The sequence below is a fragment of the Octodon degus genome, unplaced genomic scaffold (assembly GCF_000260255.1).
Source record: "Octodon degus isolate 3935 unplaced genomic scaffold, OctDeg1.0 scaffold00032, whole genome shotgun sequence".
NCBI classification, from domain to species: Eukaryota; Metazoa; Chordata; class Mammalia; order Rodentia; family Octodontidae; genus Octodon; species Octodon degus.
Window position 1 is genome coordinate 7,893,586 of NW_004524608.1, and position 25,552 is coordinate 7,919,137.

Below are 25,552 nucleotides of genomic sequence, written 5' to 3' on the forward strand. Positions count from 1 at the left end.
AAAATGTCAAATTTGTGAAAGCTTTCGTTTTTGTAGTGCTAAACACCTAAGATAATTTTGTCTTCTTTAAAAAATATTTTTGAAAAAAAATTTTTTTTGAAATGTTTGGGACTTTAAAAAGCTTTGCAGGACATTAAAACATGGCAGCACTTTTTTCCAGCTATAATTTTAATAAGAACCCCAGAAAGATTAAATTGGGACTCTCAAGGTTAGGAATCTTCTTTTGTTGGGAGGTCTGCTCCATAAACAGAGATTGAAAAGTTTCTGCCCCTTTAGCAGGATTCTAGGAGCTGATTATCTCTTGATTGCCTTTTGAAAGTAAAAAGTGAATGATAAGCTCATTATTCTTTCCCCCTCCCCAACTGGTGACTGGTGATCCCTGTTTGAAAGGAGAATGGAATTTTGGAGTGGGAATCCTGGGGTGTGTCTTCCAGTGGAATGTCCACTCCAAGGAGACGTTCCAGGAGTCAGTGGGCCAGGGAAGGAAATTTAATGCTGGGGTGGGGCAGAGTAGGTTGCTTAATCTTCCTAAATATTTACTTTATGGGAGGAATGTTAGAGGGGCAGTGCCTGAAGGAGGACACCCTATGCTCAAAAGAGTTTTCCTCTGGGGTGAAGCATCATCTAAAAATTGATGTTACAAATACTTAATGCTAGAAGCCTCATTGAGGAAAACTTTTAAATGTTCATGTTTTTTTTCTTCATGACATCTAGTGCTTAAGGCACTTTACATAAGTCTTAATATAAATACCAGGTGATCAGTGTTGTTCAGTTTGAAAGTTGAAGAGATTGAGGCTTGACGTTTAAGTGCTTTGCTAGGGGTTACATAGCGATGGGGTCTCTAACATTGGTCTTGGGGCTTTTGTATTTGAGTTATTCGTTTCTTAAACACTACCTTGTTGTGAAAGGTTTGCTTGTTCTATCTAGGTGGTAGTTACAGCGCCAGCTTTGTTCTTTCAGGAGCCACTGGATATTGGTTCTAGAAATGCAACTATTCCTTACCTAAAGAAGCAGTTGTGTGGTTTTATCGTACAGTTGTAGATTATTGAGTCCATTTGGCTTCAGGACTTTACACAGTGAGGGCACCAAATTAATGTCAACCTCCAGTCCTGCCACCATGATATGATGACTATTTAAATTAAAAGTTCTCAAAGTCACCAGATGCTTAAGGAAGCTTTATTCTGCTACAGCTGCATCTGGTTAAAACCAGACCTGCTTAAGAAAACACAACTACCATCCATTTCGTCCAGGGCTCTCATTATCTCAAAAGAAGACTTGAAAAATTCAACCACACCTGAGGTCACTTTCCTTGCCAGAATTATTCGAATTCCAAAGCAAGTTTTTTGGCTTTGGAATTGCACTAACTTGATAGATAGTGGTTCAATTCATCTCCTAAGCTTTAAGATTATATAGTAAATTACATTTAATATGAACTAAGTTACCCGAAGGCTGTGGCTGTAGCTCACGGGTAGAATGTGTGCTTAGCAAGATGGAAGCACTGGGTTGGATCCTCAGCACCATACACAAACTGTGAAGATTAATTGAGCATTTGCCTGCTTCGCTTTGATACTATAATATGTATGTATATTATCAGCTACCTTTTGGTTTCAGAGAACAAGAGGAAAGCCAGCAGTTTTTAAACAGAAATAATTTAATAAAACTGGATTTGCTTGTAAATAGATTGGCAGTCTGGATCTCTGCCAGGCTTGATACTGCCATTCTCCTGGCCAACTGCGAGGCACCTATCTCGGGTACCACCAGGAAGGTGGTGAAGCTGCTCCTAGAACATAATTGTGATCCAGGAATTGCAAGACAGCATCCCATGGGATGGCCCGGATACCACCCTCCGCCTCTTGGGTGCATTGGAGCCAAAACACAGCGTGCCTCTTGTATTGCTTTTCTCACCCATGAAGTTTGCTGGGCTTTGCAGCAGCAAGCCCAGTGACCCGCAGAGCTCGCTGCCTTCTCGATGGTGTGCTAGAGTATCTAAGGTGTGAGGGTGCTGGGAGGAGAAGTGTTCAAGGGTTCTGGCCTCTGCCTCATTATGGAGGGTACACGGGAGGATGTTTACTGATGTGTAACCTATACCAGTAAAGAATAATCACAGCAATGGAATGAGAGATGGCTGCATCTCCTGAGCAGCCTCACTGCCAACCCTTCCTAAAATGTCACCATTGGTCTGTTGGTCCTGTCATGTGGAAGACTTTTCACCTTTCACTGCTCAGCATTCTGAGTAGGCTCATCAATAGTTGAAAAGTGGTATTTTTTTTTTTTTTTTATCTATGCTATTCTTTATCGGTGAAAACTAAACTACATATTTGATTCAGCTAAGTTTTTCTCAATTAGAAAATTCCAGGAAAAAAGACAGATATTTAAGAGAATGTTCGATGTTGGTTATGTCTCTAGAATATTCGGCAGGTTACATAAAAGCTAGACTGCACGGAATGAAATCTGTGTGTATAGTACACAGGTTTATGTCTGTGTTTACGTTAAGTTCAGATGTGCTTTTTTGCTGGAAGTTTCTGAGGGTAGTTACACTTTAGACTTAAGTTATAAGCTGCTATTTCTAGTTCTATACAAGTGTACAAGGAAGGAAGTTATTTCTAGGCCAAAATTATATGGTTTACTCTTATTTTTAGGTCAGGTGCCTAACTATTAAAAGTTTAATTGGTTTCTGGAGCGAGGTAGATGATCTTCCAAAACATTTTCCATTAGTGATTGATAATACCTTACATAAACTAGGTTTCTGTCTGTGAACTTATTTGTGTAATCGGTTTTCTTTCTTTACTTACCTTCTTAAAAACTTTTCTGTTTATTGGGCAAGTATTAGATGCCAATGCACAGCTTAAGGGAAATAATTGAATGAGGTCCTTTGTTCCTGTTTAATTGCAAAGAATATTTGTATATTTTTCTTGATGTTAATGTTTTTATGTCCTTCATCTGTTTCCTTTCAGTGCATTTGAATGTAAAAAGAAAAGAACGCTAAACTAGAAAAAACAGCTGGCTGCTTTGGAAGTACTCACAATTATGTAATCAGCCCCGTGTGTGTGTGTGTGTGTGTGTGTGTGTGTGTGTGTGTGTGTGTGTATAAAGTGTCCATCAACATTAGGGCAGAAAAGTAAATAACAGATTAGTTGAGAATTACCTAGTTGCCCTTAGTTGCTACTTATTTTTCAGTAGTGCTTTCTATAAAGATAATACAGAGTGAATGGAATTGCAGTGTCTGAGTTTTGACAGGAGGAGCGGGCTTCGGCTTCTTGTAGACAACTAAGTAGTGATTGTGTTACATTTTTACTCATTTGGAAACCTGAATAGAAATAACACAAATGCTAAAGATGTCAGTTTTTGAGCATTACTAGCTCAAGTCGTTTTCAGTGCCCTCCAAACCGCCACACTCTGGCCAGCATAACCTCACACTTCCCTCCACATCCTCTCGTTCTCTCTCCGGGAGCGCGGCACTTCCTCATTATTCATTCCCTTAGTGCAGAGGAAGGCCCCAGCTTGCCCTGTGCTCTGGCTTTGGTCCATATTCTGCTACCTTTATAGGGCAGGATCCGTACAACCCGAAATGATGCCACCTGACCAGACACCCTGTCCTCCCTCGCTGTTGCCCTCTGCCAGTCTCCCAGCCCCTCCCAGCTTTTCCTCAGTCCTCTTTCCCCTTTTGTCATTATGATCGCCATTAAAATGGGGTACCTGATTCACCTCATTCCCTGTATTGGGGCGCGCGCGTGAGTGTGCGTGCGTATGTGCACACGTTTGTTTTATATCTCTGCCTCTGAAACCCATTACTCTTTGTTACTGCTGGAGTTACCACACCTCTGGGCTGAAAAGCACGGAAATTCTACTCATATTGTACATTCTTATTCTACTAGCTTTTGTGCTGAATTTTTTCTATTGTTCTATATATCTCTTGAACATTTAGAGTTTTTTTTCCTAGTGTTCTAGTTTTTCTGCATTTATTTCTCCATTTAGTTCCCCGCAGTAGTTGTCTCAGTTTTAAGCTTTTTGTTTGTTTTGAGATAAGGTCTCCTGTGGTTCAAACTACCCTTGAATTTATTATGTAGTGCAGGCTGGCCTTGAACTCACAGCAGACAGTTTGTCTCAGCCCCCTGAGTTCTTGGGATTACAGGCATATGCCACTACATCCAGATCAATTTCTCATTTTTTAAAAAAATTTCTCCAGACAGACTTTCGCCCAATTTTAAACCAAAACCTGTTTGAACATTCTTAGTTGAGATCTTAATAACTATATTCACACACTGACAAGCAAGCATGCCCTGCGCTGCAGTTTGTATGTGTGGGAATTTTGTTTATGCTTTCTGTTTTTAGTGGTATTAAGGATTAAACTCAGGTATATCCTAGTCCTTTTTTATTTAGAGACAGTGTCTCATTAAGTTACTCAGTTGCCCTGGCTGGACTTGAATTTGTCACCCTCCTTTAGCCTCTGAGCATGCCTCTAGGGCTGTGCCACCTTACCCAGGTATGCAGTTCTCCTTGCGTGTTCCCCAGAGGCCAGTTTGTGGAAGGTATGGTCCTGTGCTGCACTCCTGGGAAATGGTAGAAGCCTTAGGAGATGGGCTTAGTGGAAGACATTGAGATCATTGGGGACGCGCCCTTGAAGGGGAAAAGGGAATCTTAACCCTTCTCTCTCTTTGCCCTGCCCCTCCCTCTCCCTTTCCCACCGGATCCCCTGCTCCCTTCTTTCTTCCTCTTGCCTTTACCCCTCTCCTGGCTTTGATGAGGTGAACATATCTCTTCTGTCCAGTGCTCCTACATTGTGCAGCCACATGCCCCTGGCAGCAGGATTAAGTAACCGTGGCCGAAATCCCTGAAACCATAAACCAGAATAAACCTGAGTGGCATACCTGAGCTGGCACGTGAGACAGAGCTTGGGTGACTTGCCAGGTATTCTGTGATGGACAGCATATAACTGGTACTAGGGTATTTACTTGAAGGCTCAAGGTATAGAAAGGGTATACAGGAATCGAAGAGGCGTAAGCAGTTATATTCAATTTTTAAATTAGAGATGTGTAACTTGTAAAGTCTATGCTAATATTTCAAAATCTGAAGAACTCTAAAACCTGAAACATTTCTGGTCTTGAGCATTTTGGATAAGAGATACTGACCTGCCATTAGTGCTGCCTCCATCGAGGTCATTCATGATCTCACACGGATACAATTTTTCATGCACGTGTTTGTGGGTGCATTGGTTAACTTTTCTCTTGCTGGGCACAACGCGACTTACACAGTTTAAAGGAGGAAATGTTTGTTTTTGCTCGTGGTTTCAGAGGTTTCAGGTCATGATTGGTTGGCCAGAGACCCTGGTGTGAAAATGTTCTTACCTCAGCTAGGAGTGGAGGAAGAGAAAGGATTCTAAAGAGAGAGAAAGAAGCCTGAACAAAGAATGTATTCCAACCAGGCCTTCTTCCTAACAGCACACACAGCTATGGATCGATGGACAACCCACTGATGAAATTAGCACCCCATGAGCTGATCACTTTCCAGAGCCTTAACTCTGAACCCATCATCCCTTTGGGGGACAGTTTTGATCTGAACCATAACAGTGAGTGATGAGACCACGTTAGATCTACCTTCTTAGCAAATTTTACACATACTGTACAACATCAGCTATAACCATCGTGCTACACATTAGACTTCCAGAGCTATTATTGGTGTCATGTTATTACATTTAGTAAGTTTGATATTTCTGTGTGTGTTTGTGGTGCTGAGGATCGAAGGCCCCCTGAGCTGCAAGCCCAGGCCTTTTTATTTTGAGACAAGGTCTTATTGTCCAACCATGGCTTGAATTTATGCTCTTCCTCCTTCAGCTTCAGTGCTGGAATTAGAGGTTTGTAGCTCCATACCCAGATAAAATGATCTGATCTTTTTTTTTTTTTTTTTTTTCATGGTACTAGGGATTGAACCCAGGACCTTCATAGTAAACTGTGTCTTCAGGCATTTCTTAACAATTTTCTGTTTTGAAATTGGGTCTTGCTAAGTCACTAAATTTCATGGGCTAGGCTCAAACTTGGGATCCTCCTGCCTCTCGGTGTGTCAATGTGCTCAACATTGATTTACCATTTCTTTTCTTTTTTTATTTTCTTTTTTTTTTTTGGCAGAACCGAGGATTGAACTCAGGCTCTTGCGCTTGCCAGGGAAGCACTTATTCCACTGAGCCATCTCCCTGGCCCCTCTTTAAAAAAAAAAAAAAAAAAAAATTAAAGTCTTAGTTTCCACATTACAATGGAATAAAAAAAGGTATTTGTTTATTTATTTATTTATTTATTTGATACCAGGTCTCCCTACGCAACTCTGACTTGTAGTGATCCTTTTGTCTCAGCCTCCCCAGCACTGGGATTATGGGCGTGCACCACCATGCCTGGATTTGGTGGCATGCAAGGCACACCAGCGGTTCAGGGGACTGGCAGTACGTGTGGTACTGAGGATTGAACTCAGGACCTTGTGCTTTCCAGGCAGATACTTAGACCTCTGAGCTATCTCCCCAGCCCTCACTTCACCATTTCTGATGTGAAGATTTTTCAAGCAGTGACAAAGTCCTTGTGTCAGTGGAGTATGTGTATGAAGAGACATTGGACTGATTACAATGTTGAAAGGGCCATCAGGACACACAGTGACATTCCAGGAGTGATGATGCCAATTAGAACAGGTAGACCTGCTACGAGCCAGGTGTCTGCGTCCTTCCTGTTTTAGAAAACAACCAGTAACAAACATGGATAATATGGCAGCAATCTGAACAGTGAGACCAGTGCAGGAGGGTTGATGGTTAATGAACTGGAGTCATCTACTGATGTGAGAAGAGGGAAATCAGGAAGCTGCCCACTCTCTCTCTCCTCTTCCTGCCTTGCAGAAGCAACAGGAGAAGGAACACACTCCCTCTGAGTCATGTGTAATGGACACGGCATAATCGAGGAGGAGAGCTACGTTAAGGCAAAGAAGAGGGAGGAGGGAGTCTATAGAAAATGTCAGGAATGGTTTATCCAGCTTTGGGAAAGCTGGATCGTGGTTCACCATGTACAAGGGAGCAGGTCAGGGACCACCCCGACAGCAAGCTGCTCACCTTTCTCTTAGGTATCTCCGATTTTGCCTGCCTCTTCTTGTGCATCCAGTTTTCCAAAGTATTAATCCCTCTGAAGTCCTTCTTAATAACATACCCATCCTACTTCCCATATGTATGGCAGTTGCCTTCTGATTTATGACTTTAAAATGCTTTGTATTGATGGAAGTGTGCATTTTATATGTATATAACTGTCTTGTTGGATAAGGGAAGTCAAAAGAGACTTCAAACTCAGCCTAAAAAAAAAAAAAACTTAAATTGGTGGAGTTTTAATCCATGTGTTGAAGCATTCTTTATTCATTTGTCTCTGTAGAAGTCAACTTTTCTAATGGAATTATTTTTGCACTCAAAAATGTAAATTGAATTCAATTTACAAAAATGTAAATTGAACCTATGAATTAATGTCATAGGTTCATTTCAGGCTATACCTTCAGTTACCTGTTTTGTACTGCTCTGGCATGAAGCTGCCTCTCTTATGGGGTGGGGGAATTCCTCTAGCTATTCATATCAAAGGAAGCATCACTCACCCCCTTATCCCTAAGTCAACTTCCTATTTTCTTCCTTGCATGAGGCAGAGAATCGCAGCTATTTTTGTTTTTAATTGTCTTCGTTTTTGTCCTTTCTTGGACTCAACCACCACTGAAAACCCCTAGTAAGTAGATACAGTAGTTAAATGATGACTGGAATAGCTGTTTGTATTTGTTACTATAGCAACCACCAGTAATAACATTATCTCTCACTTTTGGACCTCAGTTCATATGAAAATATTTTGTGCAGCTTCCTGTATTAACACCTGCTGAAAGTTAGGGCTCTATGCTGGCTCATGATGAAGGGCTTTGTTGTTTTTTCAAGAAAAGAGGTGGAGGGTCTGGCAACTTCAGTATTCCACTATGTTGGTTCATTGATAGGCATCTCTGCAAGTTTCTTCCGAATGTCCGAAGTGCTTTTCTGTCTCTATTTTTGCTGCTGTAACAGAATACTGTAGAGTAGGTGATTGATAGCAGAACTTTATTTTGTCGCACTTCTAGAGGCTGAGAAGTATAAGGTCAGGCAGGTGATGGCATTTGGTGAGAAAATGGTCAGTCAGTGTGTCTCTTTCCCTCTCCCCCACCTTCTCTCACTTACCCCCTACCTATGTGTGTAAGTATGTGTATGTTTGTTAGAACCAGGAATCCAAGTTCAGGCAGTGGGTATATTGTGTGTTCTCACAGGGCACATGATGAGCCCACAAAGCCCTTTAAACACTTCCCTTTCGTGCTGTCTCCAGCACTGTTGTATTGGGAATTAGGTTTCTATTATGAACTGGGGAGGGGTATGTTCAGGCCCAAACATTTGCCTTTTATATTCCTAGGCTCTAGAACTTTCTGTATGCTTCAGCAGTATGTAAGGAAGTTGGAGGACTAAAGAAACACCTATGAACTATGTCTTAAAAATTAAAATTTAGAGGTATAAAATGTAGATAACAGAAATAGAACTGTAAGACTGCAAGAGTTAAATAGCACGGGCTTTTTGAGTAGCTTCTGTGTTCTGTACCTGGAGAGTATGTTGTTAGAGATCTTAAGGTCTATTGAGAATATGCACTGTTTAAATATTAGATTGCAGCATTAATGTGAGTGAAATCAAAGCTAAGTGCTGTAAATACTATGATGTGGGAGAAATTCCCTCAAGGTAAGAAGAGAAAGGAAGTCTGAGAAGATTGTGGTCCGCTACAACCTCCTATTTTTCCTGCCTAAAGTTAGATCTTGCTACCCCCCCCCCTCCTCTTCCTCTTTCTCCTCTTCATGGCCTGGCTCAGCACCTCTAGAAAGGAAGTAACTCTCATTAAAAGCATTTGATGGTTTTATTTTATTTATTATTGCCTTTTTGAGATAGGGTTTCACTATGAAGTTCAGGCTGGCCTTGAGCTCACTTTGTAGCCCAGGCTGGCCTCAAACTGCCAGTGATTCTTTTTTGCCTCAGCCTCCTAAGTGCTGAGATGACAGGTGTTTGTCACCACAACCAGCTTTGGTGGTTTTAAATTCATTCTTGTCTCTTACATAGCTTTCTTGTTGTTTAGATGCACTGTCCAACGTCCACAACGTAAGGGAGGAGAGACTTCATTTGATCATGGTTGTAGCTCGTGACTGGCAGGGTCCAAGGCAGAGATGGCACGATGTAAGGACCTGGCCAAGCAGAGCTGCTTGGTTCTGAAAGAGCTGGGGACAGAGCAGGGGAACAAGGCCAGGGTGGACGGAGGAGGCACAGGCATCTCCCCAAGGTCACACCTCTGAGCCCCGCCTGGACACACTGAGGCGTGTGCTTTGCTAATCTGCTTGCTATTTCTTAACCCAATAATTGATGGTCACATCTTGCAAAATTACACTGTCTGAAGCCATCATCACTCAGTCCCGTTATCAGTGATGATCATGTTGTCACTAGCTCATGTGACTGGACATCTGCCCTGGAGGAAGAAGCTTTCACGGCTTGGCTCTGGTGCAGCCAGGACACGTGCTTCTGACCTGACTTCCTGTGCCGTTTTTACCAGGCATGTGGGCTGTGATGTGAGAGGCACGAGCCCTGCCTTTTGGAAAAGACATTCATTCTTCATTTATCACTGCGGAAGCCTGAAATATGCAGTTGTTGTGAACTGGAGGGGTAATCCTGCCCTTATAGAACACATGAGATTATCAAGTGTTATGCAAACCACTGGGCTGTCAGTGTTATAATAATTTTAAATACAACCATTTTGAGAATGTCTTGTGCATGTTCTAGTTTTCTACAAGATAAAGTTGCATTTGCGATGGATTTTCTTGACATGTCAACCATTAAACTTTTTTTTTTTTTTTTGGAACCGGGGATTGAACTCAGACTCTTGTGCTTGCCATGGAAGCGCTTATTCCACTGAGCCATCTCCCCGGCCCCAACCATTAAACTTTTAAGCGTGATTTAACATATGAAATATTGGTGGTATGCTATTTTGTATCCTAGTTGTTGTTATGGATTGAAATCTTTAGTCAGAAATCAACTTGTTATTTAAAAAGCTCTCTTAGAACATCTGGCCAACCTTTTCAATCATCTTAACATGTGTCACCTCACATGTACCAGTTTTTGTACATGTGAGGTGACACGTATGTTAGGACTCTTGACATTTTGTACTGTAGCTTGGGCAGTGCAGTAGGACCCAAGGCAGGAGCAGAGCCGTCAGCGCTCCTCAGCTCCAGGACGATTGCCCCTTCCCGAGGGAAACCAGCGCTCAGGACTCCTCTCTCCCTGACCATGGCAACGGCTGCTCTGCCTTCTGTTTGTTTTATTAATGTGAACACACTGTTGTCTTCATCTGCTGAATTGTGGAAATAATTTGATTTCATCTTTATTGCTTTATAATGCTTATAAAGTATTTTATCGATCAGTTCATTTATAGAGCTTTCATATTCAGCTTATTAGAAATGTTTTTCTCTAGTAAGGTGAAGTTTTTGAAAAGATGTTAAGCCTTCCCCCCCCCCTTTTTTTTCTTTTTGGTGCCTGGAATCAAACTCAGGACCTTGCATTTGTCAGGTAGGTGCTGTGCCACTCTGCCATGTCCCTGGTCCTAAGTTTTTAATTTATATAGAATGAGTTCATTTTATATTTTAGAAATTTTCATTTAATATAAAAATATTAGTAATTAATGGAGTAAATGAAACTCAAAACTAAAATGAAGCACTAACAAATGCATGTAGTAATAACTATGTTTTCTTAAAGTTTTATAGTACTAAGAATTAACTGCAAGAATAAATTTAGTTGTCAAGACTTTTCACTGTTTCCTATAGTGGTGGCAATTGAAAATTATAAAATTATATATTAAAAAAATAGAGCAAGGTGTGATATGAAATACCTATAATCCCAGTTTGTCAGGAGGTTGAGGGAGAGAATCTTAAATTGGAGCCAGTCTGGACAAAGTAACCTGTCTCAAAATGCAATAATAAAATATGGCTGGAGGTGTAGCTAAGAGGCAGAGTACTTTTGTAGTGTGCGTGGGGTCTTGCTTTGCATCTGCAGCCCCGGGAGGGGCAGGGGACTAAGCTGAGGCGCACATCTGTCATCTCAGCAGAGGAGGCTGAAGCAGGAGGAGCACGCATTTAAGGCCAGCCTGGTACACAGGGCGTCAAGGCCAGCCTGGTATATAGGGCGTCAAGGCCAGCCTGGTATACAGGGCGTCAAGGCCAGCCTGGTACACAGGGCGTCAAGGCCAGCCTGTACTGTTGTGTAATCTGTCTTAAAATGACGAAATACCCCAAAAGCCTGAGGAATCAAATGTGTTGGCCAAAAATCTTTTTCCTAAATCACAAGGTAAAAGTCTTCTTTTTTTCCTGTTGTTTAATCCTAGAGACTTTTTTAAAAAAAGCCATTAAAAACAATGTGCATCTGTATATCTTCGATCAGTTTGAAAATTTAAATGCGTTGGTAATTATTTTTTGTAATTATTTAGGGAAGCCCATTTTCAGTTTCCCTACAGAGGTAGGGTCTAGCTGCCCGCCCAGGCCCTGGAGGTTACTGAACATAAGGCTACTCTTCTCCGAGTACTCGAGCCTTATGTTTTGAGCACTTTCACAGATAAAGCCCTGGAAACAAAATCAGGGTAGATGATGTACTTTGGACCACATCTGGAATTGTGTTTACCTATTTTGGTCATTATCAGTAAAGGTTCTAGATTCAGACCTGGAGCAGTAGGTTCACAGTCCTGGCCCCAGGGGACCCACCTCCCCGCGCTTGCTTATTCGCGTGTATCCCAGAGGTGAGTGCTTGCTTGCCGTCAAGTGAAAAGCTGGGGGAAACGCTGGGGCACGCTGCACACTGTCCTGGTCTTTAGGAAGCTGCAGTATCAGCTGGTGCCCGAGAGGACAAGCACATGAAAGCCTTATTTTATCTAAAAATTAGCAGAGCCCGTGTCAGCCCAGTGATTCTCGGTTTGTTAGTAGCAATCTTGTATTTAGCAAACTTTCCCAAAACGGTTCCATCCTGAGTAGTAACATACGAATGTGTTTCGTGTACATACATGTTACAGCGGGCATTACATATTATGCAGCTTTTGTCAGATGCACATAAGGAACCTAAAAAAAACCTTTTTAATTAAAAATGAATGTAGATCCTACATGTCTTCTCTTTGTGCTGTTTGATCCATGGAGAAGGTGTTGTACCTTACCTTTCATGCTTTTGATTTTGAATACTGTAAAAAAATTTTTTTTACCATTAAAATGCAACATTGTGAAATTTATAACATTAAAGAGGGAAACACGTTACTTGTTGCCAGTGAAATTCTGAAGTGATAGGTATTTAAAATTTTCCAGAAAATAAGGGAACAGCAGTGGAAAATGCACAACCCAGGCGAGGTCTTAAAGGGTGTCCGTTCTGAGGTCTGACTAAGTGGAAGAACAAATGACTGATTGGGAATTGTGTTTACTCCTTGCTCCCAGACCTCACAGGCGACACCGAGTCTCCCTGAAAACACAGTGTCTGCCTATGTCCCCTGCTCCTTCCCTTGCCTTCTGGATTTCCACTGAGCCTGCCTTGCAAATAGGCAAATAGACGGTGGCAGGGTGGCAGGCCCGCCCAGGGCAAACATCTTTTGGTTTCCAAATTGGGCACAGGGTTGAAAACACCGGAGTGGAACGGTCACTGAATAAATAGGGGCCAGACAGCCCTTGCCTGTACTTTGTGGTGGTGATGTCTGTCTGTTTGTAGAGATCATAACCCACTGTCTTGGGAAAATAATAATTAAGTCTTCAATTAATGTGTAATTATTTATTATTTTCCAAGAGGAAATGCACAGAAAGTTGGTCTAGATCAAAATCTCAAAAATTCCACGTGACTGCCCCTAAAACCTTACACACACACACACACACACACACACACACACACACACACACGTCCTTAAGGTAACCTGTAACTTCTGTAAACTCAAACATTTTTAAGGAAAGACTTGCATGGAATACATTTTATTTTTAAAAATTACTATTATAAAAGCCTGCTTATTTATGTTGTATCCGTTCTTTCTCTTTGGTGAGTAAGAGTGTCAGTGCTAGTCATTAAACTTGTACAGGGCCTTTAGGCTGAGTTACATCCCCGGCTTTTAACAACATTTTTTCTTGTTTTAAATTTTGAGGCCAGTTCTTACTAGTTGCTAAATGGCACATGCAGGATGCCTGTGGCCTGGCATCCTCCTGCCTCAGCCTCCCATAGTGCTGGGCCTAGAGGTGTATGTTGCCACAGCCTTTCGTGTGTCATTGAGACACTTCGTTAGCTTTTCTGCGGTGTGAGCGTTGTGTTGAGGACCTGCCCTAGAGGAGCTCAGCGCTTTTCACAGTAATCCTTTGAGGAGGTATTATTGCCCTGCTTTGCTGGTGAGGATCTAAGGGAGAGCACGGATGAATAACTTAGTGTAGGCTGCACAGGCAGTTAATGGCAGCACGAAGAATCAGGCTCAGAGCCATGGATGGTTTAATCTGTCTGTTTGCCTCTGGTTTTATACTCTACCTGTCAGTTCCTGTCATGTTCACTATAGTAGTTCTAGATCTAAACTATATTACTGCAGAGTTAATGACTTAAGTAGCCTATAAGATCTGAATTCTCTGATATGTTCTATATGACCTTCCTTGAAAAGCCCCTTTCTTTAGCGCATTAAGACCACTTTTTTTTCCTTTCCTGACATGACCGCAAGAAAGGGGATCCCTTTCTCCATCCTTTGAACTGCCGTTCCATTCATTCAGTGTTAGTGATGTCCTGTGCAATAAAGCACCCACTTAATGTTGATTACCTTTCTGTCACTTGATCCCTCAGCTGAGGGTAACCGTGTTAGAAGTGTCCTAGCAGGAGCTCCAGCGTTATCTGTTTAAAGCTATTGTAGGCAGCTCTTGCCCACAGTTCTCAGGAATAGATAACAGTACTGATGGGATCCAGCTGCTGGCCTAGACCTTTCAGCACTGTTCTTCTGGGGAAACAGAAAATGCAGTGCTTAGCAGGGTGAATTCCTGCATCACATTGAGGACTCCAGCTGAAAAGCCATCGTTGTATTTATTCTCAGACACTGGAAGTTTTGGTAACACTGGTTTTTCACTTCCAGAGTGTTCATTGTCTAGCTTCAGGTAGTATATAGACTGTTGGTGTTTCTAGCCTTTCTCCAGTTGGCGATAACAGCTCCTCTGCTAGTATCTTCTAAACCAGACTCATTTCTTTTGCTGTGTCTCAGTGTCTGATTTTAAAGAAATTGTTTTACATTCCTTAAAAGTTGCTACAGGAGAGGCCGGTGAAATAGCTCAACAGTCTAAAGTGCCTGCTTAGGCAAGCTTATGCAGCTGCAGAGGACCACGTTTCAATCCCCAGCACCAAATGCCACACCAGCCCTGCCTTCAGGGGCAGGCTGAGTTGGGGGAAAAAATCGCTGCAGGAAATCAAGCCTATATTAAGTTCATTTGAGGAATATCATCCCTTGATATTGAGCTTTAGAGGGCTCATTGTCTTCTATCCTAAGAAGGACCATTGTGAACATTCTCACTTACATTTACATTCAGGTGTAGGGCTAGGAGAGAGTCCTCAGTGTTTGAGCACTTGCCCCGGCGTGTGTTACACCATAGGTCAGTTCCTAGCAGGAGAGCGTGTGTGCACACATGCACCCACACACTAAGTTCAGATATAGAGCAGCATAGTCCTCCTCCCTTGATGCAACCTAGAGTCTCCAAGTGTAGTGTAGAGTAGCTTTCTTAGGAGGAAATGGGGGGAAAAAGAAACGTAAAGCGATTGGAGTAGTGCTGTTCCAGATAAATCTTTAACAGTGTTGGTGTGTAAGAGAGAGAAACGTAGTTTAGTGACTTTCCCCTCAACCGATTGCCTTCTCCTCCCCCTTCTAGTTCTTTTTTCATTTTATGTTTTAAGACAGGGTTTTTCTGTAGGGTAGGCTGACCCTGAGCTCATGATCCTTTAGGCACTGCGTGCTGTCAAAGGGACCACAGAGCCAGTCGGGATTGTCGCAAGCAGAGCAGAAGGTATTACACATAGAGGTCTGTTTTCCCACAAAGATTTCACGATTGGCAGTTAAGTGTTTAGAGAGCTGCTAAGGAGTTGAGCAAGATAAGAATAGAGAAGTCCTGTTGTCCAGGCCCCAGTGGGGTCACTGGAGATGCTGAAGATGTAGGGCAGCCTCAGCGGGTGTGACGGTGGAGTGGGTTGATGAGAGAGATAAGGAAGGAGAAAGGCAGACACAAACTGTAAAACACTTTTTAAAAATCTTGTGTTCATGTATCCAAAGTATACGACATGATGTGATATAGTGAGTGAATTTCCACAGCCAAGCAATTAACATGCCCATCTCCTTGCATGGTTACTTTTTCTTTTTTTATGGCAAGAATATCTGAAATATATTTCCTTAGCAGACTTCCTGTATGCAGTGGAGTATTAACTATAGCCCTCATCCTGTGCCTGAGTTGTTCGATCTCTTCCTTCTGAGCACCACGAGGGTGGGAGACAGTGAGTGAATGAGTGAGTGGAGACAGATGCAAAATGCATGAAACCATACTTCAAGGCTGGAAAAAGTATTGAGTTCTCTAAATTTTGCTTAAAAGAGCTTGCTGCTTAAAACTACTATGCGAAACACATTCTTTTCAGAAAAAAAAGGGCTTGTGAAAATGTTACATGACCATTCCCAGAATGATTTTGTAAGACTTGTAAATTCCTCCTTTTACGTATTTGCCAGAGGTAAGGAGTGCCTGGTGCTGACAGCACGATAAACAGTAGAACAAGACAGCCCAGCAGCATTCAGGACAGCCCGGCCAGCTGGCGTGCTCTGCAAGTATATAGCTGCGGGGCGCTGTTTCCACGAGGCTTCCTGGAGGAGTTGTAAATACTTGTGTTTGTGAAACTATTAGAGAAATGAAACATTTCCTAAGCAGCAGGTTTTTAAAATGCCTAATACTTCTCTTTCAGTATTATTATTCTTAAGAACATTTTAATGTATCTGTGGGTTCCTTTTCTCTTGGTCTGCATTTCATAGAAAAAGCTAAAGAATTTAGGGTTTTGTGAATTAATGTATGTAATTCATTTTTCTTGGCACTTTAAATATACATGCAATGACCTATATATGCCTGTTGGAAAAGAAAAACATGCAACAAGCCATTAAGCCTGCATTTATAAAATTTCTACTGTTTGTTATGTTCTTACTTGAAATACTTTCAAGACATGGTAAAGTTCCTTTCAAATTCTTACAACCATTTTAAAGTAATTTGTACAAAGTATAATCACAGTCTTTTTAAGTTCCAGAGTACTCTAAGGCAGACTTAGGATGTTTTCTGCATTTAACATTAGTAAATAACCAAACTGGAATTAGGAGGTGTTAAGTTACTTGACAGAATAAATTCATTTATTTAATTTATGTATTTCATACAGGGTCTCACTCGCACTCGTAGCGATCCTCCTGTTTCAGCCTCCCCAGCTGGGATTACAGGCCTGCACCACCACGCCCAGACTTGGTGGGCCCAGGGTGGGGTGGGCTGGGAGTGAACCCCAGTCCTTGCGCTTGCCTAGGCAGACACTTACACTGCTGAACTTTCTTGGCAGCCCAGCTTTAAGAAATTCAAACTGGAATTAAGCCTTGTGATCTTTAGATGAGCCTCCGTACCTCCTGGCAAGGGCCTCTCTGTATTATAACAACACTCTGGAAGTGAGTAAAAACTGCACCTAGTTACATTGACCTGAATTAATCATTAAAAACCCATCACTGCATGATTCTTACAGCAGACCTACAATGAGGAAAAAAGTGACAAATCATTGTCTTGTGATTTTATGCATCTTCTATCTTCTAAAATAGTTGATTGTTAAAGAAATTATAGCAATGATAAAATTATAAAACTTTATGAAATGAAGAAACAATAATTGTGCTTTAAATGTTCAAATTGTAAATTTACTTTTTATAAAAATGTCAAATCAAGAAGAAATATAGTAGAAACAGAGTAGTAGTTTTTCTATCAAGAGCAGTGTTCTTCTTTTTCTGTATTTAGGACAGGGTCTACAGAGTCTCACTGCACAGATCTGACTTGTAGTGATTCTCCTGTTTTCAGTCTCCCAAGTGCTAGGACTACAGGCATGTGCCACCACACCCAGTCTCACTTGCCCTCTCAGCACACCCTGGAGGTGGGGCCAGTGTGGCAGCTGGGGCTCGAATCCCAGCCACTACGCTCTGCCTAAGCACTAAGCTATCAGGCTGGCCCTAAGAGCGGCGCTTTTAATGGTCTCCCCAGAATCTAATTCAATTGAAATTTAAGTTCACAATACAAATTTTAAAATTAGATTTGTATCTTTAAGTTTTTGTTAACAAAGAGATGTTATTGCCTTTAAGGTTCATATAAATAAAAGCAGCAGAAAATACAGTCTCCCATTTTATTGTATTTATTTTTAAAATAAGTATAAAGCTACTATCTATCACTGGTTAATCGTTGCTAAGCACACACTGTGAAGATGAACAACTAAGCAAATCCATTTATTCATGTAGGCCATTAGGTCAGATGATTGAAGCTATAAATGGGTGGACTTAATGATGTCATTAATAAGAAAGAAAAATGCACCTCTGGGTGCCTTGTTTTAATCCCACTAAGCATATGTTCTTCAGCAAGTAAATTGCTGAGCCATATGGAATAAAGACAAAGCTAAGGTGAATAATGGGGTCATTATTTATTCAGTCTTAAGAGTATAATTTAATTTTCATGTTTGGAATAATTACACATTTATCCTCAGAATTAAAATTTGAGTTTAGTTTTGGTAACTTTCAATAGAATTTTGAAGTCATGTAGCAATAACATTAAATGTGAGGGTTAGATACTTCCCTTTTTAAGCTTCTCAAAGAAAAATGGATAGTAATTTATACAAAAAACAAAAAACCCAACAACAATGGGATGGCTGGTCTATAAACCATAAATGTGGAGATGCGCAATTTGAAGCCCATCCTTCCTAAGTGTTGGTCTTTCCACAGCACCATCTCTGGTGCATAAAATCACTCATTTTTGTTTAACTTGAGCTTTTTGTCAGTTATCTCATGGAGCTCCCAGTCATAAGGATATGCGCCTGTTTGTTGGAATAGCCTGTGTTTTTGTTTGTGGTACAGAGAGTCAGCCCAGGGTCTTGTGTGTGTAAGGCAAGCACTCTGCCTCTCAGCTATATCCTCAGCCCTGGAAACTTATTTGTCTATTTTTACAAAGTCATAAATGTTTGCAGACTTTTTTTTTCAGTCCTGGGGATTGAACTCAGGACCCTGCACTTGCAAGTGCTTATTCTACTGAGCTCTCTCCTGGCCCTTGCAGACTCTTAACATATACCTTTTTCTAAGTCTGATGCATCATCTCATTAGATCGCTTAGTAATTTTATTTTAGTATTAAGCATATCTATATCATATTAAAAATTGTCAAATTATCTGTAGGATGATAATTAAAGGAAAACTGAGTATATGAAGTAAAAGTCAGAGATAAGAACACATATTTAATTTCTTAAAAAGTAAAAATGAGAAACAGATACACTTCTTCATGGATGCCCTGAGTTTTCTCCCCATTGGCCCAAACACACACAGCGTCTTCTGCCACAGAAACCTCGCCATGGCTGTGGAGCTGAGTGATGGAGTCGCATGGCTTCCTCACCCACTGCCTCCCATAGAAGAGCCTCACATGAACACAGGGGAATCTGAAAGCCTGGACTTCAGAGTCCATTTATGAGTCAAATACCTCTCTTAAATAATTCAATTTTTTAATCAAGGACATTCAAAATCAAGTGAAGCGACAGAATGAAATATGAGCAACAGAATCTGTCCAAAGTTGCATGTGCGTTTACTAATGGAAGCAGCACTTTTCCTTCTGCACATGCAGCACTGGCTCTGATACAGCTGTGGCCAGGAGTTAAACAAGAAGTCCCACCGGATCTCATTATGGCGCTCAGGCTAGCATTGAGCTCATGATTATCTCGTTTCAGCCTCCCTTGTGTATGTGTCACCCCGTGATGCTACGAATAAAATTTCTGCCAATGTTTGTTTGAACTCTTATTAACAACCACTAGAACATGGAGTCTTCCCTCAGAGAAAGTTTGAGTAAATTACACTACTGTATACTTACCATTTCCTTGTTTCTAGAGAGGATTTCCAGTGAGCTTTTACAGTATGTATAGTTATGTGTACTTCTATAGAACTGAAAGATGTGGTAGTTGGGAGGGCCAGGTATAACAGGGAGTTTAAACCCAAATACATTGACAATTTGCTTTTTAGAATAGGCATATTTTCCTTTGTTTGAGAAGACAATATAGCTCTTCATATTATGAAAGCGCAGTTCTAATTCATCTTTAGCTTGTGCATAACTATTGATTTTTCTCCTCATGAGTTACTGTTTCTTTTAGATGTTATTCCAGAGAAAATAATAAATTGTGTTTTGGGGAATAGGTTCATACAGTGTACAGTTTTTTTGTTTTCAAACACTCCAACATGAGTTTTAAGGTATTGAATTGGTGTTTCATTAGTGTTGAGCACCTGGAGTTAGGGGATGTAATGATGAGATGGCCAGGGATAGGAAATGAGCCTTGGAACAGACTGTTGTGGATTTGAAATCTGAATCTATAGTTTTCTGTGACTGAGGGTAAGGTTGGTTTCCTCTTGGGAATTTGCTTGTCCATTTAGGCATGACTACTCACAGAGTTGTTATAATACGGAGCTTACCTTTGGGGTGTCCTCCTGTTGCTCTCAGACAGGAGCTGTCTGTCCTTGAATACATGTTTCCTACTTATGGGAAATACATATTTCCTTACTCATAGCTCAGCAGCCTAAATGCCTGTCTGGGAAGTGCAAGGTCTTGAGTTCTATCCCTGGTGCCACAAAAGGAATGAATGAATGAATGAATGAATGAATGAGTGAATATTGCCTATTCTTAAAAATATAGATGTAGTCACCTGCTCATCATGGTTTGTTTTCATGAGTGCTTCAGTAGTATTTATTGAACAGCCAAACTAACGTCACATTAAAAAGTAGGAGAGAGGAAGGGGGGTTTATAGAGTAATTGGTGAATATTATAAAGCAATAAACTGTTGGTTCTTCGAGTGCAGGAGCTGTTCAATCTATCTCTTCCCAAAGCCATTGTAGGTGGTTGATAACTGCTTTTTGTATGTGGATATGAGTGAGAGGCCCAACTTGTTTCTTTTTCTTTTTTTGTTTTTTTCCATACTTTCATTGAGAAACAAATAGCAGTGAGACAGTTTCAATCCAAATTGGTAGGACAGCTTCAATAATTAACACATTGCATACACTCTTCCTAGTGGTTAATTGCTGTACAAGATGCAGACATGATATCCTATCTACAAACACTATCAGAACAAATCCCTCTATTAATTAAGAGAATGTAACTATAATCTATCCTAACCATTTTGAATACACAGATACAAAATGGATGTTCATCTGTATCCAACTTGTTTCTTTATGATCTGTTTCCAGGTTTCTTCCTATGTAGTTACCTCTAACTCTGCAAAATTACTCCCAGTGAGATCGTTTTAATTAATCTCTAACTGACCTTTTTCACAACTCCCAATATAAAACATTTTAATCTGATGATTGAGAAATATATCTGTATATATAAAATTTCCTCAATAGAACTTTGGAATTAATGTGAAGTTATTAGTAACTAGTAATTTATTCTTCACAATAGAAAGAAAAAACTTCTAATGGGAGATGATGTTAGGAATTCTGTTGAGGTGTTGTCTTTAGGCACTGTATAAAAACAACCAGACTGTCGTATGACTTTCTATGGGGAAGTTCTCCCTGACTTTTGAGAATGGTGATTTCACGCGCCTGCACTATCATTTCCTACTACCTATGTGAAAAATCCTACCCCGTTATACTTCTAAGAAGTTAACTTTTTTTCTTTTAATGTAGAAGATGTGGCTATCTCAGCATGTGCTTGTGTATATACACACAGGTGGGCAAGGCAGCACTCATTCAGCAGTGTTTTATTAGGTATATTATTTGCATATCATTTTAGGTTCTTTAGATTTAGGTTGTCTTTTTTTTTTTTTTTTTTTCAGAACCGGGGATTGAACTCAGGCCCTTGAGCTTGCCAGGGAAGCACTTATTCCACTGAGCCATCTCCCCGGCCCCGATTTAGGTTGTCTTTATATTCCTTTTAGATTGTTCAGAATATACATGGGGTGATCCAAAAATATTGTGAATTTTTAAAGTAAGATTACTCCAGTAAACACACATTGCCATTTATCCACTTCCCAACATTCCCCTTGGTCTTAAGCACACTTTTCTGGGGTGGGGCATACTGGGAATAAACTCAGGACCTCATGTGCACCAGGCAGGCACTGTGCCACAGAGCTGTTCCCCAGCCCTTTAAGCATATAATCCCATCATTCTTGCCACTTGCTGAAGCAGTTCAAGAAGTTGTGTTTCTTGAGTGTCTTTATGAGGAATGATAAAAAATGATAAATGCTTTTGCTGAGCACCATTCAACAGAGAACCAGCCTGTAAAATCTTGCAGTGCACCCTTATCCATCACATTTACTGAATTTAGCATCACTTGTAACTCTTCATCAAAGTAACTGTGAAAGGTAAATATTTTGAATCAATTCTGGAATTGAGGCAATCATAACTAAAGATACTCATGAATGAAGACTTTCCAAACTGCTTCAAAAAGTGACAAGAAGGGCAAGCAAGATAGCTCAGCAGAATAAGGGCCTGCTTAGGCAAGCTCAGGGACTAGGGTTCAATCCCCAGCACCACCTGCTGTGCCGTGGGCTTCCTGAGCCAGCCACAAAGACAGGGTGTGGTGGAGCACACCTGTAATCCCAGTGCTGGGGAGGCTGAAAACAGGAGGATCACTTAGAGTCTCAGCTGTGTAGTGAAACCCTATACCAAATACATAAATTTAAAATAAATAAACAAAAAGTGGCAAGAAGAGTGGGTGTGTTTGAAGTAAGGGGGAGTAGTTTGAGGGCAATTAATGGCAATGTGTCTTACTGGAAGGTATTTTTAATCTAAATACATACTGTAATTTTCAATGAAAATGCCTATGATTAAACCACACATGTCTCAGAGAGCTTCCATCCTCTAATCAGAATCCCTAATCTGAACATCACTGTTGAAAGTTGTGAGCATTGACAGTCATTTTCATATCATTCCTTTTTTTTTTTTTTGGCAGAACCGGGGATTGAACTTGGGTCCTTGCGCTTACCAGGGAAGCACTTATTCCACTGAGCCATCTCCCCAGCCCCCATATCATTCTTTTAGGAATAGTATGAAGAGTGTGTGCACATTTCTTTGCTCAGCATGCGGTCACGGGCTTGTAATAAACACCTGATAGTGAGTAAGGACATAGGAAGGCCAGTCCTTGTGCCAAGCTCTGCAGGAAGGCTTTGTACTACTATGTGATGGTTGGGGGTTGGGGACGAGGCTCAGTGGTGTGCTCTTGCCTTGGTTTGATCTCCAGCACCACCAAAGCAAAACAAAACAAAACCCTTAATATATAATGGGTTGGTCTTCAGCTTTATTGTGATTTTTCAGTTCCAGTGACACAAATAAGATTCCTTTATATTAAATAGTCCATGGGATAGACAATACTTATGAAAATAATTATAGAAATGACAGATTTGGGGAACATTTTTTCCCCAGATAAAATGGGTTATTTCTGTAGAGGAATAAAATGACAATTTCTGAAGAGCTGTATACTTAGGTACCTGTATCTTAACACTGTTTAAATGGTAACTCTTAGTATTACTTCTCATATATATGATCTGATCCATACTGTTCTCATTTTTGTTAATTTCCTTAGAAATTGTGTAATAAATTGAGAGATGGCTGATGGGTTGATTTGAGGGCTTGATTTTTAATTGTTCAGCCTTCAAGTATTTGATCAGACTTATAAAGTCAAAGTTTAAGTCACACTGCTCTGAAGCTTTGTCAGCATTGCTAGCCATAGGAGAAGTGCAAATTAAAACAACACTAAGATTCCCTCTTACCCCACAAAAGAATGGCCATCATCAAGCAATCAAATGATGACAAATGCTCCCAGCGAGGCTGTGGGGCAAGAGGAACCTACCCTCCTGTGATGTTGGTGGGAACCCAAACTAGTGCATCCGCTGTGGAGATCAGCATGGAGGTTCCTCAAAAAACTAAAAGAAGAAATTCCATGTGACCCAGCTATTGCCCTTCTAGGTGGCTTCCTAAAAGAATTAAAGATACAATATTATAGAAATACATGTGTACATGTTTTTAACAACACAACTCATAATAGTTAAATCTTGGAAGCAGCTTGTATGTTCATCAACAGATGAATGGATAAAGCAAATACACAGCAAAGTACCACTCTGCCATAAAGGTGAACTTGAGTACTTTGTGGGAAAATGGATGTACTTTGAGACCTTGTTGTTAAGTGAAATAAATCAGAGATAGAAGCTTAAATATCATAGATTTATTTTATATGAGAAACCCAATATATAAAAAAGCAAAATAAAAGATAAGAAAAGCATTGAGATGGATCTTTCTCAAATGTTAAGGAGAATAAGAGTTGGAAGAAGTTGGGGATTAAAGGGGATAAAAAGGGAAGTATAATTGGTTATATACGTGTACCAATTCCACACAAACAATGTAAGTGGTATGTGATTGAAAAATGAAAAAAGAAAGATTTTCAGTGTATCAATTAAATTCTCTAGTAGAAACACTGTAAATACTCTTAAATTTGTTAATTAACTTGATCAAGTAAGATTCCTTCCCTTATTGGAACACGCTCCACAATGACTGTTCTTGGCACAACCCTAAAAGCAGGTAACTACTTGTTAGGTGGTCTGCAGTACTTTTTTTTCAAAATTTCATTTTGACCACTTTTTAACCTCTGAAAGCCTGTTTTTAAAATTACATATTTTAACACTATACTGTGATTTACTAAACATTGTCAACACTGAATTTCAAAACAAATACGTTTCTATAAGTTAAATTCCTCAGAAAAAATTTTAAATAGTAATTTTGAGTGATATACAATTTGGAGTTAAATGTAAGAGAAATAACTGTAAGAATTAAGTACAATTTTGAGAATCATGGAATTTGTACTCAAATTGCAAAGGATGTGCACAGAGATTTGCATGTAAGTGTTCATAGAAACATTATACACAACAGCCCCAAATGGAAATAAACAAATGACCATCATTTTGTGATTGGTTCAATGATGGTAGGTTCTTACAGTTGCATGTTATCAAATAATAAAAAGTAATAGATATGTACTGAAACATGGCTGAGTAGTCCTTAGTGGAAGAAACAAGATACAAAAGAACACATACTGTGTGATTTCACTTTTATGAAATGTCAAAAGACATGTATAGAAATAGAAAGTACATGAGTAGGTGGATAGGTTGGGGTTAGAACAAATATATTAGAAAGAGAAGACTATTTCAACTTATATAAAGAAATTACAAGAAGTACTCGAGTGGAAGAAATTTTTAAACTTTCTAGTCCAGTCCCTCATTTTATGGATAAAAAGGAAGAAAAGGAAAAAGTCACTGTTTTTTGGTAAGCTTAACTCAGGTATGCAGTGGTTATCTCATAACTTTAACGAGGTGGAGGATAATGATGTTGAGCGTTTTGGGTGTCTGTGTGTTATTAGCACTGTTTTCACTGAGGAAAGTGTTGAAACCCTTTTCATATTTTATAATTGGAATATTGGCTTTCTTACTGCTTAGAATGTTCTCTATGTGTTCTATGGTGTTATCCTTTTGTTGATAGGTGACTTGTATCTTCTTTCATTCTTTGACTTTATGTCCTCTTAATGTTTTCAGACACATTTCTAATTGTTTTTTTAAAAAATCTTTATTTTTTGGTTCAGGGTCTTGCTACACAACCTGGACTTGTAGTGGTCCTCCTGTCTCAGCCTCCCCAGCACTGGGATTACAGGCATGTGCCACCATGCTGGGTTTCAGTGGCCAGCATGGCATGCTCACAGTTCCAGGGCCAGCATGGCATGTGGTACCAGGGATTGAACTTGGGTCCTGCATCTTGCCAGGCAAGCACTTAGACCACAGAGCTATCTCCCCAGCCCCTACTAGTTTCTAATTTTTGATTAAGTTAATTTATCAAGATATCACACACACACACACACACACACACACACACACAAAGAATTTCAATCTTGGGTAGACTGTGTGCTTGCTGCCATCCCTAAGAACTTCTGCCTAATTGTTGGTCCAAAGGATTTTTTCCTCCTGTGTTTTCAAGTATTATATGAATTTATGTTTTACATCAGAGCAACTTTGGGTTGTACAAGGTGCTATTTTAGATTTTAATACTTCCTTTTGAAGGTAAGGTTAATTTTTTTTCCAAAATTTTATTGATAAACAGCAATGAGACAGTTTCAAATCAAATCGGAAGTACAGTTTCAACAAATAACACACTGCATATATTCTTCTTAGTGGTTAATTGCTGTACAAGATGCAGAGTTGAGATCCTATTTACAAACACCATT

The 25,552-nt window shown here is 40.2% G+C and overlaps 1 protein-coding gene across 1 annotated transcript in view; it reads left to right on the plus strand.

The window, feature by feature from the left end:
• Cobll1 (cordon-bleu WH2 repeat protein like 1) overlaps nucleotides 1-25,552 on the plus strand; it is a 233,097-nt gene that overhangs the window by 123,936 nt on the left and 83,609 nt on the right. The window lies entirely within an intron of this gene.